The following is a 21,119-nucleotide window of genomic DNA, read 5'->3' on the forward strand; positions in this document are numbered from 1 at the left end:
AGAGAGAGACAGAGCATGAACGGGGGAGGGTCAGAGAAAGGGAGACAGAATCTGAAACAGGCTCCAGGCTCTGAGCTGTCAGCACAGAGCCCGACGTGGGGCTTGAACTCACGGACCACGAGATCATGACCTGAGCTGAAGTCGGATGCTTAACCGACTGAGCCACCCAGGCGCCCCTCAATAATCACTTTGAATATAAATGGTCTAAATGTGCCAACTGTCAGAGTGGATTAAAAAACAAGACCCAACTATATGTTGTCTAAAAAAATAAAAACCTTATTTTAGGAGCATGTAGGTGGCTCAGTCAGTTAAGAGACTGACTCTTGATCTCAGTCAGGTCATGATCTCACAGTTTGTGAGTTTGAATCGCACATCGGACTCTGCACTGATGGCGTGGAGCCTGCTTGGGATTCTGTCTCTCCTTCTCTCTGCCCCTCACCTGCTTGTGCTCTCTCTCTCTCTCAAAATAAATAAATAAACTTTTTTAAAAAAAGGATTTTTAAAACCTTATTTTAAATATAAAAACAAAGATAGATTAGAAATAAAGGGATGGAGAAAAATATACCATGCTAACTCTAAATCAAAGTAAGTGGGAATAGCCACATTAATTTCGGACAGAGAAGACTTCATAAAAAGGGAGGTTTTAAGAGATAAAGAGGGACATTACACAGTAAGTATTAAAGGAATTGATTCTCTAAGAAGACATAACAATCTTTAACATATATGCACCAAACAACATCAGACAAAAACAGAGCTTCAGGGAGAAACAGATATATCCATTATTATAGTTGAAGACTTCAACACACCTGTGTCAGAAATGGACAGATCCAGGTGGGAGAAAACCATTGAATACATAGTAGAAATCAACAACACCATTGATCAACTGGCTATAATGGACATCTATAGATTACTTCATCCAACAATAGAATACACATTATTCTCAAATTCCTATGGAACATTTACCAAGATAGGTCACATTCTAGGCCATAAAACATACTTTAACAAATTTCAAAGAATAGAAATCATATAATGACTGCTCTTGGACCATAGTGGAATTAAACTAGAATTTAATAACAAAGATAGCTGAAATATCCTAAAACACTTGAAGGTTAAACAACACACTTCTAAATGACGCATGGGTCAAAGAGGAAATCTCAAGAGAAACTTAAAAATATTTGACCTAAATGAAAATGAAAATACAAGTTCTCAAAATCTGTGGTATATGGTGAAAGCAGAGCTTGGAGGGAAATTTATAGTATTGAGTGCACATATTAGAAAAGAAGAAAGATTAAAAATAATCTAAGTTTCTACCCTTGGAAACTAGAAAAAGAAGCACAAATTAAACCCAAATTATACCAAAAGAATAATAATAAAAATTAGAAATCAATGAAATTGAAAACAGGAAATTAAGAGAAAATCAATGAAACAAATAGCTGGTTCTTTGAAAAAAATCAATAAAATCAATAAGCCTCTAGCCAGATAATTAAGGAAAAAAAGAGAGGACACAAATTACTAATATCAAAAATGAAAGAGAGTACATTAACACGGCCCACGGACATCAAATGGACAATATGAACAATTCTCTGCCCACATTTGAGAATCTAGATGAAATGGATGAATTTCTTGAATGATGCAATCTGCCAAAACTCACACAAGAAAAGATAAAGCATCTGAATAGGCCTATGTCCATTAAAGAAATTGAATCTAGGGGCGCTTGGGTGGCTCAGTCGGTTAAGCGGCCGACTTCGGCTCAGGTCATGATCTCACGGTCCGTGAGTTCGAGCCCCGCGTCGGGCTCTGTGCTGACAGCTCAGAGCCTGGAGCCTGTTTCAGATTCTGTGTCTCCCTCTCTCTGACCCTCCCCCGTTCATGCTCTGTCTCTCTCTGTCTCTCTCTGTCTCAAAAATAAATAAACGTTAAAAAAAAAAATTTTTTTTTTTAAATAAAAAAAAAAAAAAGAAATTGAATCTAAAATTAATAGCCTTCCCTTCAACAAATGGTATTGGGAAAACTGGACAGCAAAATACAGAAGAATGAACCTGGACCACTTTATTACACCATACACAAAAATAAATTCAAAATGGATGAAAGACCTAAATGTGAGGCAGGAAACCACCAAACTCCTAGAGAACGCAGGCAGCTACCTCTTTGACCTCAGCTGCAGCAACTTCTTACTAGATATGTAAGTGGAGGCAAGGGAAACAAAAGCAAAAATGAACTATTGGGACTTCATCAAGATAAAAAGCTTCTGCACAGCAAAGGAAACAACAAAACTAAAAGGCAGCCTACAAAATGGGAGATAGTATTTGCAAATAACATACCTGATAAAGGGTTAGTATCCAAAATCTATAAAGAACTTCTCAAACTCAACACCCCAAAAAACAAATAACCCAGTTAAGAAATAGGCAAAAGACGTGAATAGACATTTTTCCAAAGAAGACATCCAGATGGCTACAAGACACATGAAAAGATGTCTAACATCACTCATCACCAGGGAAACACAAATCGAAATCATGATGAGATAACACCTCATACCTGTCAGAATGGCTGAAATTAACAACACAAGAAACAAGAAGTGTTAGCAAGGATGCAGAGAAAGCAGAACACTCTTGCACTGCTGATGGGAAGGCAAACTGGTGCACCATTTTGGAAAACAGTATGGAGGTTCCTCAAAAAGTTAAAAGTAGAACTACCCTATGATCCAGCAATTGCACTACTAGGTATTTGCCCACAGGATACAAAAAATACAGATTTGAAGGGGTACATGTACCCGATGTATATAGCAGCATTATCAACAGTAGCCAAGTTATGGAAAGAGCCCAAATGTCCATCAACTGATGAATGGATAAAGAAGAGGTGGTGTGTGTGTGTGTGTGTGTGTGTGCGTGCGCGTACACACGCGCGCAATGGAATACTACTCATCCATCAAAAGGAATGAAATCTTGCCATTTGCAACAATGTTGATGGAGCTAGAGTGGATTATGCTAAGCTGAAATAAGTCAGTCAGAGAAAGACAAAAACCGTATGATTTCACTCATTTGTGGAATTTAAGAAACGAAATAGATGGACATATGGTAAATGGAAAAAGAGAGAGAGAGGGAAACAAACCATATGAGACTCTTTATTATACAGAACAACCTGAGGGTTGATGGAGGAAGGGAGGTGTTGAGCACTGGCTGTTATAGGTAAGTGATGAATCACTAAATTCTACTCCTGAAAAAAAAATAAGTAAATAAATAAACTGTAAATAAAAAATAAAACAAAACAAAACAAAATTAAATTAAACTAAATTAAGCCTTCCAAAGGAGAAAGTCCAGGCCAAGATGGGTTCACTCGTAAACTATATGAAGCATTTAAAACATATCAATTCTCTAGAATCTCTATAAGAACATAAAAGCAGAGAGAATTCTTCCTAACTCATTCTATGAGCCAGCATGACTTAAAACCAAACGCCAAATACCAAAACTGGACAAAAACATTAGAAAAAATTGCAAACCAATAATTCTTATGAACACAGACACAAGAGTCTTAAAAAAAAAAATTAGCAAAGCAAAGCCAACAATGTATAAAAAGGGTTATATACCATAAACCAGTGGGATTTATTCCAGGAATGCAAGGCTGTTCACATTACAAAATCAATTAATGTAATCCATAAGATCAACAAGCTAAAGAAGAAAAATAACATGCTCATATCAATAAATGTAGGAAAAGCATTTGACCAAATCTAACACCGACGCGTGATAAAAACTCAGTAAACTAAGAAAAGAGGGAAACATCCTCAACTCCATAAAGAATATCTGCACAAACCCTACAACTAATATCATACTTAATGGTGAGAAACTTGCAGCTTTTCTTCTGAGATCAGGTATAAGGCAATATTGTACTGAAAGTTCTAGCTAATGACATCAGGCAAGAAAAGGAAATAAGAGGTATATAAACTGGGAAGGAAAAAATAAAATTGTCTTTGTTCATAGATGGTATAACCATCTACGCAGATAATCCAAAATAACCACACAAAAAATTCCTGGAACTAAGAAGCAGTTATAGCAAGATTGCGAGATACAAGGTTAATATACAAAAGGCCATCACTTTCTATATACCAGCAGTGAGCAAGAAGAATTTGAAATTTAAAACCACAACACCCTTTCTTAGCACCTCAAAATAATGAAACATTTAGGTATCAATCTAGCAAAATATGTGCAAGATCTATATGAAGAAAACTGCAAAACTCTGATGAAAGAAACTAAAGAAGAACAAATTAAATGAAGAGATATTCGATGTTGACGGATGGGAAGGCAGTATTGTCAAGAATACAGTGCTTCCCAACTTGATCTATACATTCAATATGTAAAATAAATATAATCCTAATCAAAATCCCAGGAAGTTATTTTGTGAATATCGACAAACTCATTTTAATATTTATATGGAGCCATAAAAACCCCAGAATAGCCAACACAACATTGAGCATGAGACCAAAACTGGAAGACTGTCACCGGCCAACTTCAAGATTACTGAAAATCAAAAATAATCAAGACCAATGTGGAATTGGTGAGAGAATAGATAGATCAATGGAACAGAACAGTAAGCCTAGAAATAGACACATATAAATATGGTTAACTAACCTTTGACAAGGAACAAAGGCAATCCAATGGAGAAAAGATAGTCCTTCCAACAAATGGTTCCAGAACAACTGGATGTCCACGTAGAAAAAACTGATTCTAGACACAGACTTTATATCCTCCACAAGAGTTAACTCAAAATGGATCACGGACCTAAATCTAAAACACAACATTGTAAAACTAGAAAATGACATAGGAAAAAATATAAATGCCTTGGATTTGGCAATGACTTTTTAGCTACAACACCAAAGGCTCAACCCATGAAAGAATTAACTGCTAAGCTGGACTTCATTAGAAAAAAAAAAAAATCCTGTTCTTCGAAGTACATTGCCAAGGAAATGAAAAGACAATCCACAGACTGGGGAAAAGATATTTCAAAAGGCATATCTAATAAAGGGCAGTTTGGCCAAATATAAAAAAGAACTTTTTAAAACTCAAGTAAGAAAATAAGCAATTTGATTTAAAAAAAAAATCTTTTTTTAACCTTTATTTTTTTGAGACAGAGAAAGACAGAGCATGAACGGGGAGGGTCAGAGAAAGGGAGACACAGAATCTGAAACAGGCTCCAGGCTCTGAGCTCTCAGCACAGAGCCCGACGCGGGGCTCGAACTCACAGACCGTGAGATCATGACCCGAGCCAAAGTCGGACGTTCAATCGACTGAGCCACCCAGGCACCCCTTTCTTGTTTTTTTTAATTAAAAAAAAAATTTTTTTAACCTTGCAATCTGATTTTTTAAAAATTAGCTAACGACCTTAACAGATACCTCACCAAAAAAGATACACAGATGGCAAAGAAGCATAGGAAAAGATGTGCCATATCACATGTCATCAGGGAAATGCAAATTAAAACAACAATGAGATACCACCACATACGTATTAGAATGGCCAAAATCTCAAACGCTGACAAATGGTAGCAATGATGTGGAACTCATCAACAGGAAATGTCCATGCAAATGGTACAGCCCCTTTGCACAGGAAGTTTGGCAGTTTCTCAGAAAACTAAATACTTTTGGCATATGATCTAGCAATTGCACTTCTTGGCGTTTAATCAAAGGAGTTGAAAACTTATGCCCACACAAAATCCACACAGATGTTTATAGCAGCTTTATTCATAACTGCCAAAACTTGGAAGCAACTAAGAGGTCCTTTGGTAGGTGAACTGATAAATAAACTGTAGTGCATCCACACAATGAAATATTATTCAGTGATTTAAAAAAAAAAGAGTTTTGAAGCCATGAAATGACGTGGAGGAACCCTCCATATTACTAAGTCCATATTACTAAGTGAAAAAAAAACCAATCTGAAGGGCTACATACTGTTTGATTCCAATTATATGACATTTCAGGAAAGGCAAAACTATAGAAACAGAAAAAAAAATCAGTGGTGATGTCAGGGGTTAGGGGTGAGCAGGCTGAATAAGAAGAACGCAGAGGATTTTTAGGACAGTAAAAATACTCCATATGATAACATAATGATGGATACATGTCATTTTACTTTTGCCAAAACCCATAGAATGTACACAAAGACTCATTCCTAATGTAAGCTATGGGCTTTGGTGCTAATGATGTGTCAGTATAGGTTCCTCAATTGTAGCAAAGTTACCACTCCGGTGGGGAAGGCTGATAATGGGCAAGACTATGCATCTGTGAGCACAGGGTTACATGGAAAATCTCTGTCCCTGCTAGATATTGCTGTGAACCCAAATCTGGTATAAAGTCTATTAAAAAAAGAATAAGAAAAATGAACAGGGCGTAAAATACCATCTTGTGCATAATGGGAGTCCTAGAGAATATTTGAAGAAATAATGGCCAAAAACTTTCCAAATTTGATAAAAGGAACAAATGTACCTGCCAAAGAAGTCAATGAACTCCAAAAGGATAAAGCCAAAGAAATCCACGTTGCAACACCTTATATTCAAATTGTCAAAAGCCAAACACAAAGAGAATATAAATCTAGACAAAAGTTGATTTCTGATCAAAAACCATGGAGACAAGAGGACAGTAGGATAACATTTTTATGGGATGCAGCAAAAGCAGTGCTCAGGGGAAAATTTACTACTGTAAATCTCTACATTAAAAAAGAAGAAAGGGTCCCCTGGGTGGCTCAGTTGGTTAGATGTCTGACTTTGGGTCAGGTCATGATCTCACAGTCTAGGAGTTCAAGCCCCGTGTAGGGCTCTGTGCTGACAGCTAAGAGCCTGAAGCCTGCTTCAGATTCTGTGTCTCCCTCTCTCTCTGCCCCTCCCCTGCTCACTCTCTGTCTCAAAAATAAATAAACATTAAAAAAAATTTTTTAAGAAGAAAGACTGCAAGCCCATAGCTTAACTTTATGACTTAAGGAATTGGAAAAAGAAGACCAAACTAAACCAAAAGCTAGCAGAAGAGAAAAATAATAATGATTAGAGAGAAATGTGATAGACAACTAGTAAAATCACAGAGAGAATGAATGAAACCAAAAGTTGGTTCTTTGAGGGGCGCCTGGGTGGCGCAGTCGGTTAAGCGTCCGACTTCAGCCAGGTCACGATCTCGCGGTCTGTGAGTTCGAGCCCCGCGTCGGGCTCTGGGCTGATGGCTCGGAGCCTGGAGCCTGTTTCCGATTCTGTGTCTCCCTCTCTCTCTGCCCCTCCCCCATTCATGCTCTGTCTCTCTCTGTCCCAAAAATAAATAAAAAACGTTGGAAAAAAAAATTAAAAAAAAAAAAAAAAAAGTTGGTTCTTTGAAAAGATCAACAGAATTGAGAAACCTTTAGTTAAACTAAGGGGAAAAAAGCAAATAACTAAAATCAGAAATAAAAGTAGGGATATTACTACTGGCTTTACAGAAATAAAAATAATAGTAAAAGAATACTAAGAACAATTATATGCCAACAGATTATAAGACCTACATGAAAATGGACACATTCCCAGAAAGACACAAATTACCAAAACTCACTCAAGAAGAAATAGAAAATCCAGGTAGGCCTATAGCAAGTACAGAGAATCGTAAACCTCTACACATGAAAAACCCAGGACCAGAAGCCTCACTGGTGAATTCTTTCAAACATTTATTGATTTTTTTTTAAAATTTTCATTTATTTTTCAGAGAAAGAGAGAGCGGGGGGGTGGGGGGGGGGGGGGGGTGGAAGAGCGATGGGAACAGAGGATCTGAAGCGGGCTCTGTGCTGACAGCCAAGAGCCTGATGCATGGCTCAAACTCACAAACCGTGAGCTCATGACCTGAGCTGAAGTCGGACACTTAATCGACTGAGCCACCCAGGTACCCAATTCTCCCAAACATTTAAATTTTTTTTTTTTAACGTTTATTTATTTTTGAGACAGAGAGAGACACAGCATGAACGGGGGAGGGGCAGAGAGAGAGGGAAACACAGAATCGGAAGCAGGCTCCAGGCTCCGAGCCATCAGCCCAGAGCCGGACGCGGGGCTCGAACTCGCGGACCGCGAGATGGTGACCTGAGCCGAAGTCGGACGCTTAACCGACTGAGCCACCCAGGCGCCCCTCTCCCAAACGTTTAAAGAGAAATTAACAATAATCCTTCTCAAACTCTTCCAAAAAGTAGAAGAAGGAAGACTTCCTACCTCATTCTATGGAGCAAGTATTACCCCAACACCAAAGGCTGACAAAGACACCACAGAAAAACTATAGACCAGTATCCTTTATGAATGTAGATACAAAAATTCTTAACATTAAGATCAGTCACAAAACAAGGAGTCCTACTTCCACCAAAGCTATTCAACATTGTACTGGAGGTTCTGACTAGAGCAATTAGGCAAGAAAAAAAGGAAAGGCATTCACTTAGAAAGGAAGGCATAAAACTATCTCACTGTCACATGATATGATTTTATACACAGGAAATCTCAAAGAATTAAAGGAAAATTACTAGAGCTAATAAATGAATTCAGTCAAGTTTGCAGGGTACAAGACCAACATACAAAAATCCACTGTCTTATTATATATAAACAATAAATAACCTGAAAAGAAAATTTACAAAATAATTCATCTACAATTGCACACAAAAGAATAAAATAGGTACAAATTTAATCAAGGAGGTGAGAAATCTGTACACTGAAAAATATAAAACATTGCTGAAAGCGACGAAAGGATATTTAAATAAATGAAAAGACAACCCATGTTCATGATTGGAAGACTACTGTTAAAATGCTAATACTACCCAAGGCATTCTACATGTTCACTGCAATTGTATCAAAATCCTAGAAGAAAACATACTAGAAAATCTTTGTTACCTTGAATTGGGAGATATGACATCAAAAGCACAATACATAAAAGAACAAATTGGTTAACTAGATGTTATCAAAACTGAAAACTTCTGTTCCTCAAAAGACAGTGTTGGGGTGCCTGGGTGGTTCAGTCAGTTAAGTGTATGACTTTGGCTCAGGTCATGATCTCATGGTTCTTGGGTTAAAGTCCCGCATCGGACTCTGTGCTGACATCTCACAGCCTGGAGCCTGCTTCGGATTCTGTGTCTCCCTCTCTCTCTGCCCCTCCCCTGCTCGCACTCTGTCTGTCTGTCTCTCTCAAAAATAAATAAACATTTAAAAATTAAAAAAAAAAAAGACACTGTTAAGAGAAACACCAGACAAGTGTATGTAATGGGGGCGGGGGGAGGGGGAGCGGGAATCTTTACAAATCATAGGCCTGAAAAAATATTTGTATTGTGAACATATAAAGAACTCTCATAACTCAAAAATAAGAAAACAACTCAATTTTAAAAGTGGGCAAATGATTTGAACAGACACTTCATCAAATAAGATATATGGATAACAAGCATATGAAAAGTTGTTCAATGGCTTTATCATTAGAGAAATGCAAATTAAATCCACCATGAAACATTACGCCCTTATGAGAATAACTAAAGTTAAATTAAAATTAACACAATACCAGGTGTTAACAAGGTTATTGAGCAAACAGAACTGTCAAATACTGCTTGCAGAACTATAAAACTACTCTTGAAAATATTTTAGTTTCTCAAGATATTAAACATACTCCTGCCATATGATCCATTCATTTACCTCCTAGGTATTTCCCCAAGAGAAAAGGAACTATATGTCCGTACGAGGAATTGTACATAAATGTTCATAGTGGCCATATTTGTAATAGCCCCAAATTGGAAACAACCTAAATGTGCCTACAATGCATGAATGGAGAAACAAATTACGTATATCCATTCAAAGGAATGCTATTTAGCAATAAAAAGCAACAAACCATTAACATACACAACTACATAAATGAATCTCAAGATAAGTATATTGAAAGAAGCCAGCCAAAAAAGTTCATCATATATGATTTCATTTATATAAAAACTCTGGACAATGAAAATTATAGTGACAGAAAGCAGATCATTGATCACTTGGGAGTGAAAGGATGGGAAGGGCAGGAGGCACAGATTAAAAGGGGCACTAGAGGGGTGCCTGGGTGGCTCAGTCAGTTTAGTGTCCAACTTCAGCTCAGGTCATGATCTCGCAATCTGTGAGTTCGAGCCCCGCGTCAGGCTCTGTGCTGACAGCTTGGAGCCTGGAGCCTGCTTCGGATTCTGTGTCTCCCTCTCTCTCTGTGCCCTCCCCACTCACACTCTGTCTCTCAAAAATGAATAAATGTTAAAAAAATTTTTTTTAATAAAAACATATTTTAAAAAAAGGGGGGCACTAGGAAAAGTGTTGAGGATGATGGATATAGCCACTCTCTTGACTGTGGTTATGGTTTCACAGTGTAAACATAAGTCCAAAGATATAAAATTGTGTACTTACAAACATGTGCTTCGTTGTGTTTCAACTGTTGTGCAAAAAAAAAGTTGTTTCAAGAAAAAAAATTCACGGACAACAGGCCAGCCTTTTAGAATATGCATTTTTAGGGGACACTATTCTCAGGGAGAAAACTTCAGCAAGCCAGAGATAACTGCATAAATTGTGGCAATAGGATCTATAATGAGCAATGAAACTGTAACTATAGAATTGAGACTAAAATAAATATGGGAATTATGCTAACATATTTTTGTAGTCTCCTAGAATCCATTCCCTTCCCAGTGTGACTTTGCAGCTGGTTCTCTGACTTGCTTTGACCAATGGAATGTGCAAGGAATGATAGTTTGGAGTTGCTTCTGCTCATTATTCTTGAATTTCTTCTGTCATCATGAGGGGAATATGATCTGGCCAACCCATGGTCCAAGGAAGATTACAGAGCAGGACCAACTTTCACCTTGAAACCAAATCCACCTAAACTGAGTCTATATTAATTATCCTTCAAATACATGACAGAGGATAAATGTTTCTTCTGTAAGCCAGTGAGTTTGGGGTGGTTCATTATGCAATATGATTACAGTAATAGCTATTGGATACATACAAATATATACTACGAAGTATTAGCTCTATATTGAAATGAGTGATTAACATATGTTTGTTTTGGTGGAGAAAAGGGAGAAAAGTAAAAGATAGGGAAGGTATGCAACCTTATTTTTACTCATCAAAATTTATCAGATTAAGTTGACAAATCAAGTGATAGATGTTCAACTATATCTAAAACTACAAAGATAAATATGAAGAGAATATGACTGGGGCTCCTGGGTGGCTCAGTCGGTTAAGCGTCTGGCTTCAGCTCAGGTCAATTTTCACAGTTCGTGAGTTTGAGCCCCGCATCGGGCTCTGTGCTGACAGCTCAGAGCATGAAGCCTGCTCCGGATTCTGTGTCTCCCTCTTTAGAAGAAACTGAAGAAAGAAGAAATGGAGGACTAAAGAAATTATACAAACGTATAGTTATAAGAGTAACTAACTGAACAAAAATAAAATTCCTAAATTATAAAATGAAATATATTATAAAACAAAGAGCACTATGGTGAAAGATATGTTGAGATATTAAACAGAAAGCATGATATATAATAACAATATTAACTCCAAATACATATATATTATTAATGGATATAAATGTGTTAAACAGGGTGCCGGGGTGGTTCAGTCATCTAAGCCACTGGTTTGGGCTCAGATCATGACTCACAATTCATGGGATTGAGTCCTGCGTTGGGCTCTATGCTGACAGCATGGCGCCCACTTAGGATTCTCTCTCTCTCCATCTCTCTCTGCCCCCTACCGCCTCTCTCTCAAAATAAATAAATAAACTTTAAAAAATAAATGTGTTAAACTATTGTAGTAAAAGAAAAAAAAATCTGATTATATCCTAAAGCAAAGACAGGTTTTTGCTGTAATCCTATGACACACCTAATAGAATGTAATTCAGAGAGGTGGAAAATTAAAAGGGTAAGTAAAGGTACATTATGATGTTACAACTAAACAAAAACCACTATCACAACAAAAATCAGGATCGTGATGTCAGTATCAGGATAATTTGAACTGAGGACAAAGTGATGACCACTTCATTATGATAAAGAGACAACCATGGATATCTGTGAATCAAATAATGAAGTATCAACTATAAAAGGAGATAGAAGAAATAAAATCATAGTTAGGGGTGGGAAATGTTAACTGACCTTGAAACCCATGACACATAAAGAGGGGGGAAATAGAAAAACTTAAGTGACATTACTATTTTTTAAAAATTTTTTAAAGCATTTATTTATTATTGAGAGACAGAGAGAGACAAAGCATGAGCAGGGGAGGTGCCGAGAGACAGGGAGACACAGAATCTGAAGCAGGCTCCGGAAGCAGGCTCCGGGCTCTGAGCTGTCAGCACAGAGCCCGATGCGGGGCTCGAACTCACAAACCACGAGATCATGACCTGAGCCGAAGTTGGACGCTCAATGGATGGAGCCACCCAGGCACCCCATTAAATGACATTACTACTAAGGTGGTTCCAATAGATCCATTAACCCTGATATTATGAACACAGAAACTATACCTCCTTTTTAAATACTCGTGGAACATTCTCTAAAGGAAACCATATAGATTTCAAAGAAAACCTAAAAAATAATCTCCAAACGAGAAACAATGCAAAAACATACTCTGATCTGGAAAAAGTCTTAAATACCCAAGTTCAGAAAAAAGAATAAAATAAGTATCAAACGTAACAAGTTAGGAAAAGATGAAGAGGGGCGGCTAATGAGTATAGGATGACAAAAGTCCAAAATTAGATTGTGGTAATGGTTACATGACCCCGTGAATATAATAAAAACACTGAATTGTGAACTTTAAAGGGATTAATTGTAGAGTATGTGAATTATATCTCAATTAAGCCGTTAAAAGAAGGATTTAAGAATAATACAATTGGGTAGGAAGAAATGAGATTTAAAAGTCAATAAAATAGATAAACTATTAGGTAATATAATCAAGAAAAAATTGAGGACATTTAACACAAAATAAGATATAAAGGGAACATCCTATGGCAACAAAGCTAACCTCCCTAAAAACACTGGATGTTTCTTCCCTTAGTGGAATTGTACCAACCCCTTAAAGAAAGGTAATTTCAGTTTTATCTACTTAAGACCATAGAAAAGGAAACTTTCTTTTTTTTTTTTGAAAAAGAAACTTTCTAATTAATTTTGTATAAAGTGATTATGCCCAAACTCAGAAAAGACTAAGAAATGTTCAAGACTTTTTTGAAGAAGCACTTTTACAAGATAATAATAATAATAATAAATAGAATAAGGAGGGATATCATAGTGTGAAACTGAATAAAGAAAACCTAATTCAAAGTGGAGTCACGAAGCAATGAAGGAAGGGTTCTCATGTCTGTGCCACTGGTCATAGCTGACTTTACATACACCAGAAGATTTTCTCCTCACCCAGCAACAACCCAGCCAATGAGAAATCGGCACAACCCTGAACTCTTGCTCTCCTCTGATATATTTTTGTTCAAAGCAACCCCTCCAAACTTTCTCCTTTCCTCTATAAAAGGATGATCTCCTCCCTTGTTCTTTGGACTTGCCTAGGGATCCCCAAGATTTGCTCCTCCTCAATTCTTCAGCTATTCCCAAACAAGGTTGATTTTGTTGGTTCAACTGCTCACCTTCTTCTTTTAATGGATGACATTTCTTGGTGTTACCAATGGGATCCAAAGGAGATAAACCCTTGAGAACTACCCACAGGACCCACCTGAGCCCCTTGTGTTCTTCACAAGGTGCAGTCTTCTTCCCTTTGGGTTTGGTTAAGTCTCCTCTTGGATTCAAGCTCTCTCCTTTTGGTCAAGCTTTTGGACTTTATTTGGGACCTCTTTTCATGAAAGTACCACCCTTCCTGCTGATTTTATTTTTGTTTTCTAAATTTCTGTCTTCCTCCTCCCCTTCTTCTTCTTCTTCTTCTCCTTCTACTTCTTCTTCGGTTTATTTGTTTATCTTGAGAGGTGAGAGAAGGGGCAGGGAGCGAGGGAGAGAGAATCCCAAGCAGGCTCTGTGCTGTCAGCATGGAGCCTGATGAGGGGATTTGATCTCAAGAACTGTGAGATCATGACCTGAGCTGAAACCGAGAATTGGATGCATAACCAACTGAGCCACCCAGGTACCTCTGTTTTTGTTGTTGTTGTTCTGGTTGCGTTCTGAGCTCTCCAAGTTTACTGTGCATACTTGGTCTCTATTTCTGTTTATTCCCTTCTGTTTCTGTTTCTATTTGTTGGAGTTTCTTAGCAAGTCACCCATCCTATTCAAAAGGGGTGGGAAAACACATAATTCCTGGTGTTGTAAAACAGCTGTTGGAAAACAGGGCCCCTTGTGGTATATTTTAGAGAATCCAAAGGCAAGATAGGCTCCACCTAATCCTTGGACCAGGTTCTTGTGCCTTTCTGAAAAATGGGTAAAGTTTTGGATACTTCGGAATTTTATTTTATTTTATTATTATCATTTTTAATGTTTTATTTATTTTTGAGACAGAAAGAGACAGAGCATAAGCAGGGGAGGGGACAGAGATAGAGGGGAGACACAGAATCAGAAGCACGCTCCAGGCTCTGAGCTGTCAGCACAGAGCCCAATGCAGGGCTTGAACTCACGAACCGTGAGATCAGGACCTGAGCCGAAGTTGGATGCTCAACCGGGTGAGCCACCCAGGCGCCCCGCTTTGGAATTTTAATGGCCGTTCTGGGGAAACTTTCTTTTAGATAAATCCACCATTTAAGGTGATCCATGAAAAGAGAAGATCCTACATATTTCGGCAACAATGAAATGCATTCCTAGATCGGTAGCAGAAGGTCTAAAAGACAAAATGACTCCAAAAACAGCTCTAACAGGAACCTTGTAGCATAAAAATGCAAAATCTTTAGTAAAAAACATTGGCCATCTAAGGAGGTAAACTTAACTTAGGCCATCTGCCAGAAACATAATTTGGATCCAACTATTCTTTTGAGTTTTGTACCTGAGATATAACTAAAAATTTTAAAACAAAAGTTATAAGATTTCCGTGTCTGCCTATATATTATGCATGTCTATGTATGTATATTATAGATATGTGATATTTTCCTACCTCTGGATGGTATTGCCAAAATTAATTTGTTAATGACTCCTTTTTATTGGCTTCAAAACAATAAGTACTTATATAAATGAAGTAGACTAACCCAAATGTTTTTTGAGTTCACATGGTCTGAGATAAACTAAAAGCTGGTTTAAGTTTGTCGGTTTCGTAAAAACAAGCATGTCTTCTACCCTATGACCCAGCAATAGCACTGTTAGGAATTTACCCAATGGATACAGGAGTGCTGATGCATAGGGTCACATGTACCCCAATGTTTATAGCAGCACTTTCAACAGTAGCCAAATTATGGAAAGAGCCTAAATGTCCGTCAACTGATGGATGGATGGATAAAGAAGTTGTGGTTTATATATACAATGGAATACCACTTGGCAATGAGAAAGAATGAAATCTGGCCATTTGCAGCAATGTGGATGGACCTGGAGGGTATTATGCTAAGTGAAGTAAGTCAGGCAGAGAAAGACAGATACCATATGTTTTCACTCTTATGTGGATCCAGAGAAACTTAACAGAAGACCATGGGGGAGGGGAAGGGGGGAAAAAAAGTTAGAGATGGAGAGAGCCAAACCATAAGAGACTCTTAAAAACTGAAACTAAACTGAGTGTTGATGAGGGGTGGGAGGGAGGGGAGGGTGGGTGATAGGCATTGAGGAGGATACCTGTTGGGATGAGCACTGGGTGTTGTATGGAAACCAATTTGACAATAAATTTCATATTAAAAAAAACAATTTGATATTTTTCTACCTCTGGATGGTATTGCCAAAATTAACTCTTCAGAGTCATCAACATTAAATATAATGCAAATAAATAACTGTAATTCTACTTGGGTTTATTAAGTCAAATAAGTTCATCTTACCTCAATTGCAAAGTTTGTCAGCAGGAAAATTCCCTGGAAATGATGGCTGATCTTGTCTAATGTCTCGTTAAGCTTTTGTGAGTAATCTAAACATAATTTGGGGGAACAAAGGATTTAGATAGATGAAATGGAATAAGAATTTTTTTTAAGTTGCAATAATTGTTTTATGGTATGCGTGCTTAAAAAATACTTTCCCCAAATATTTTTGGTAACTTGAAACTTTTAGAACTTTGCTAAGTTAAATTAAATGATGGAACTTCATTGAGTATCTGGATCATTTTCCAAACAAGATAAAATTCTAAAGCATTAATTACAGAACATAGGTTTCTCTACTATTGATTTTCTATTTCAGAGAAACTAAAGGTAAATTTGGGTTTGTAAGTAATGATGTCTTGTGACACATTGAAAGAGTATACTAGTTAAAAGAGCATATGCTTCCAGAACTGTATTAATAAATGAAATACATGAAATGTATAAATACATGAAATGTATTTATAAATTTGTCAGTCCATTATTGCTTACTTCTTAGTTTTCAGAAAGAAATTTTTTGCATGGTTAAGACTGAAATGGATTTATTTAAGTTTAAAAAAAGAGAAAGAATTTTAGTATCAAAAGTATACTGGTACAGAATTAAAATTTGTCTTTTCTATTAAAAGGACAAAGTTTTCTTAGATTATTTTTTTGCTATTAATAAGAAATTATAAACAAAGTTCCTGTACCTTCAATGTAATCTCCCTAGGAAACAAAGAATCTGTGTTTTATCTTTATCAGGTCTTTGATTACCCAGGGAAAGAGTCTTTTCTATTAAAAGGAGCTAAGGCTTTTTGCAACTAGGTAACCTTCTGTGTTTGCCTTTAAAATGTTTTTGTCACTTTGGTTAAATGGATAGTTATGTCTTGTTTCATAATTTTCTGTGGTCCTATTTGGTCAAGTGTTAAAGTCTTTTTATATTTTTGACAAACTTCCCAAAATTCTGGTTGAAATCTTTTTGACCTTGAACTATCTTGTGTGTTTCCAGAGGGTTCCTAGAACATCTCAAAGGATTTGTTCTCTCTCCCTACAAAAAAGGGAAATGTTAAACTGATTAGGCTTATTTAATATGTTAAATTACATGAGAAGCTTGTCAAATAAGAAGTAATACTAAACCTTATTTACCTTATATTTGTATATGTAATTATGTGCTCCAAAATTTATATGAAATCCTTAAAATTCTGATATGTCCTGACATCTTATCAGTCATAATTTAAAAATATATGTCACAGAAATAAGCAAGTTTTCTTGTCAATTCCATTGTAATGAACTGTTCATCAGATCTTTAATAATGGGCATTTTTAAGTCTTTTGTCATTTATACCCAGTTATTGTTTTACTCTGATGCTTTTGCAAATGTATTTCATCTAAGGAGAAATTCATGAAAAGGACTCTGACAAGTACTGTAGAATACAGGTCTCTGAAAGCTTTAGGATCATATAACTAGGTTGAAGAAAATGTTTTCTCTTAAGCGATCTATGACTTACAACAATTATGTAAAATCTTTGTGAACAAAGATGAAATGATTTTTTTTCTTCCTAACTGAGCCCTCCAGAATTCAGACACTTGAGTACTTTTTCTCATGGCAGTATAGTTATTTGCAGAAGTTCAGTAAGAATCTGTTCTTCTTGTAAACAGGCCACTGCTACCTCCGTGGCTAAGATCCTGTTAGAAAGGATCATTCCTACTAGGGGAACCCCTCTTCCCCCCACCTTTGAACTTCCTAGTGATCGGGGAACCCACTTTACCAGTCAGGTGCTTCAACAAATTTGCGCTGTTTGGCCAGTTTCACAACACGTTCACGGTGCCTACCACCCTCAATTTTCAAAACTAGTTGAATTACTAATTCATCATTAAGACTCAATTAGCAAAATTTGTAGAAACCCTTCAAATTCCCTGGACAAAAGCACTGTCATTGGTTTTTCTGAATCTCAGATCCGCCCCTTTTGAAACTGGTAAACTCCCTTTTTTGAGATAATCACAGGATGCCCAATGCACTTAACTAGTTCCTGCTTTTTTTGATCCACAGCTGATAAAAGGGGATATACTTCAGTTTTGCAAAGGTCCAATAAAATCCTTAAAGAATGATCATACTTAGTAGAACAATCTTTCCACAGTGAGCTCCCAGGAGACAAAGCCATTAGACCTCATAATCTGCAGCCTGGAGATTTCATCTCCTAGGAAAGAAGCCTTCAGAAAGATTCCCTCCAATCAGGCTGCCTGGAAGGGACTTTACCAGGAATTTAAGCAAATGGCAGCTGAGCCAGACAGCTTTCCCAAAATGATAGGACTAGGCCTGTTTACTTTTTCTTGCTATTCTCACCTTACTTTCCTTCTCTCCTCCTTGGAAAGGCAATGCTCTTATCCACATTCCCCAATCTATTTCAAAAGGGGCAAATCTTTCTGACTGTTGGATCTGTCACCAGAAACTCCAATCTATTCACGATGTCAGAGACCCCTTGCTTTTACAAGTAACTGATTTCTCCTTAGTCTCAAATGTCATTCCTGAGTACACCCACAAGCCTTTGGATGTTACCTATGGGGTTAGGATACTACGGCCAGGTGTTCCCCTACTTTATTTCAACCTTTCCCCAGTAATAACCACATTAGCTCAAATAGACACCTCCACCTTTGCCAATCATACAACCTTTGCTTCCTCCCAACCCGTGTCTTTTCCTTGCTTAAATATGATCTATTCCCTGTATCCAAAGGAAATACAGATGGACTAACTCCTCTTTGCAAGGCTTCTAGAAAACACCACTTTAGAATGGGATGGTACCTCACAGAATGTCATCCTAATTCCCCTGACCCCTGGCTTGAAAAGTTCAATCAGGAAATTCCAGCTAATGAATCTATCAACAACCAGGTCTTAGCTGAAGTCCTCTGTGCTCCATCTGGTTTCATTTTTGTCTGCAGTGGATAGCATTTTCATGGGTATATGAATGTTTAGATAGCTGGTGAACCGGACGCCAATGCTTATTGGGACATTTAACCATCCTTGTTGACATGCATAACAAACCAAAAGCCTTCCATTGGTTCAGCCATTGAACCACCATGGCTGCCTTGAATGGGAACTTCAAGAGGCATTCATGACTCCATAGGGAAAGCTTTTCTTCTTTGGGTTGCGGTAAATACCAATGAGCACCTGATCAGAAATCTCTCCCTAACATTAGAAGAGCTAGCCAATTCCACACCAAAGCAGTAGCAGGCCAACAATGATCATTTGACTCATTGGCTAATTGCTTCGCCCTTGATTACCTGCTGAACAAGGAGGCATTTGCGCAATGGCAAACACCGTCTGTTGCACCTTATAAATGCCTCTAGAGAGGTAGAAACTCAATTACACAAGATTAGGGAACAACTGCACTGGTTACAACAAATTTCACCTGACTTCCCTGGTCCTTTGGTTTGTTCAGTTGGCTACCTTCAAATTTGGGTCATGGTTTAGAACCATTATACAAATTGGATTTGTCATGCTACTTTTAATTCTGTTTTGCATAATTATTTTTAAACTTGTTGTTTGTCAAATCTCTCCAGAGGTGATGCATCAAATGGAATGATGGTAGCTCAACATTTTGAGATGATTTCAAAGCTTAAAATCTAGACAAGGTACGACCTTAAGAGGGGAAAATGCCTGACAGCCCCTCCTTCTACCTTCTTTCTTGTTCAAATGTGGTTCCTATGGTTTTTATCACCACCTGCTCTCCCTGCAACATGGGACACGACTCCAAGGAAAAGTCCTTCCTGGCACTGACACTGATAGACAAAAATGTTTAATTAAGTAAATAAGTAACCAAATGCTTGAGCAGCAATTGTCTCAAGGAAAGATCTTGGTCAAAAGAGGGAGATGTGAAAATGAATAAAGGAAACCTAATTCAAAATGGAGAAGGGAATCAATGAAGAGGGTGTTCGCAGGTACCACTCTTGGCAGCCTACCTTACATCCTTCAGCAGGACGAAGCTCACTTCACATACCCCAGCAGGAAGGAAGATTTTCCTCTTGCTTGGCAACTACTCAGCCAATGAGAAGTTGCCACAACCTCAAACTCTTGCTCTCCTTAATGAACTTTGGCTCAAGACAACCTCTTCCAACCTCTTCCTTTCCTCTTAAAGGACACTTTCTTCTTTCTTCTTCAGACCTGCCTGTGGTTCACCATCGTTTGCAACTCCTCTGCTATTCCTGAATAAACTCAATTTTTCTGGCTATTCGCTTGCCTTTTTCTTTTAACGATTGACAATAGTCCTGAATGGGAAGGCAGTTTTGTAAATATGTCAACTATCTTCCCAATTAATCTTTTAATTGAATACATTTATGACCAAAATCTTAAAAGAATTTGCAATGCAATTTGACAAATCCTTAAAAAACATTTTTAGTGTGGAATTTGTCAAATATATTGAAAACTGGAATAATAGTTTAATGTATCCATCACCTAGCTTCAATAACTACTAATACATGGTCGATCCTGGATAGTCAACTTTTAAGTTCATCTAAAGAGTTATTAAACAGTCATGAAGTTTTGAAAAGACCACAGAGGGGACAAACTTCTCTTATTTTTAGCTAATGGAGCTATTGTAGAGAGGCCTTGAACAGATTCATGTTTTTGAGGAAATTTAGAACATGAGAAAGGTACGGTTTCACAGACTGGGTTGCTCAGTCCGTTGGGCATTCAACTCTTGATTTCTGCTCAGGTTATGATCCCAGGGTCGTGGGATAGAGCCCTGCGTGAGGCTCAGTGCTGAGCATGGAGCCTTCTTAAGATTCTCTGTCTCTGTCTCTGTCTCTGTCTCTTTTCTATCTCCCTCTGCCTCTCTCCCCTGCTCAATCACCCTTCTTTCCTCCCCCCCCCCTCAGATGGTAATAATAAAAAAGGTACAGTTTCAAATCAGTGTGGAAAGGAGGACTTAAAAATTAATAAATATCATTGACTCAATTGACTACTCAGTTGGAAAGAACTGAAGTTAATTAATGTACAACAAATCAAAAATAAATTTCATATAGATTAAGGGTCTCAATATAAAAAAGTAAGGCTATAAGAAAATTAGAAACAATTATAAGGAATGGATTTAAAATCTTGGTGTCAAATATGGCACCCAAACCATATGAAAGTAATAGATTTGATTGCATGAAAATTTTGAACATTTGCAGAGTGACACAAAGTTAAAAGATGACAGACTGAGAGAAATATATGCCACACAGACCA

At 37.4% G+C, this 21,119-nt stretch overlaps 1 long non-coding RNA gene across 2 annotated transcripts in view; it reads right to left on the reverse strand.

The window, feature by feature from the left end:
* Positions 1–21,119, reverse strand: part of LOC125923366 (uncharacterized) — a 33,127-nt gene that overhangs the window by 11,383 nt on the left and 625 nt on the right. For both annotated transcript variants that reach the window (XR_007458005.1, XR_007458006.1), the window contains exon 2: positions 15,891–15,976. This is a non-coding gene — a long non-coding RNA (uncharacterized LOC125923366). The remainder of the gene's footprint in view (positions 1–15,890; positions 15,977–21,119) is intronic.

Source organism: Panthera uncia, chromosome B1 (assembly GCF_023721935.1).
Source record: "Panthera uncia isolate 11264 chromosome B1, Puncia_PCG_1.0, whole genome shotgun sequence".
Lineage (NCBI taxonomy): Eukaryota > Metazoa > Chordata > Mammalia > Carnivora > Felidae > Panthera > Panthera uncia.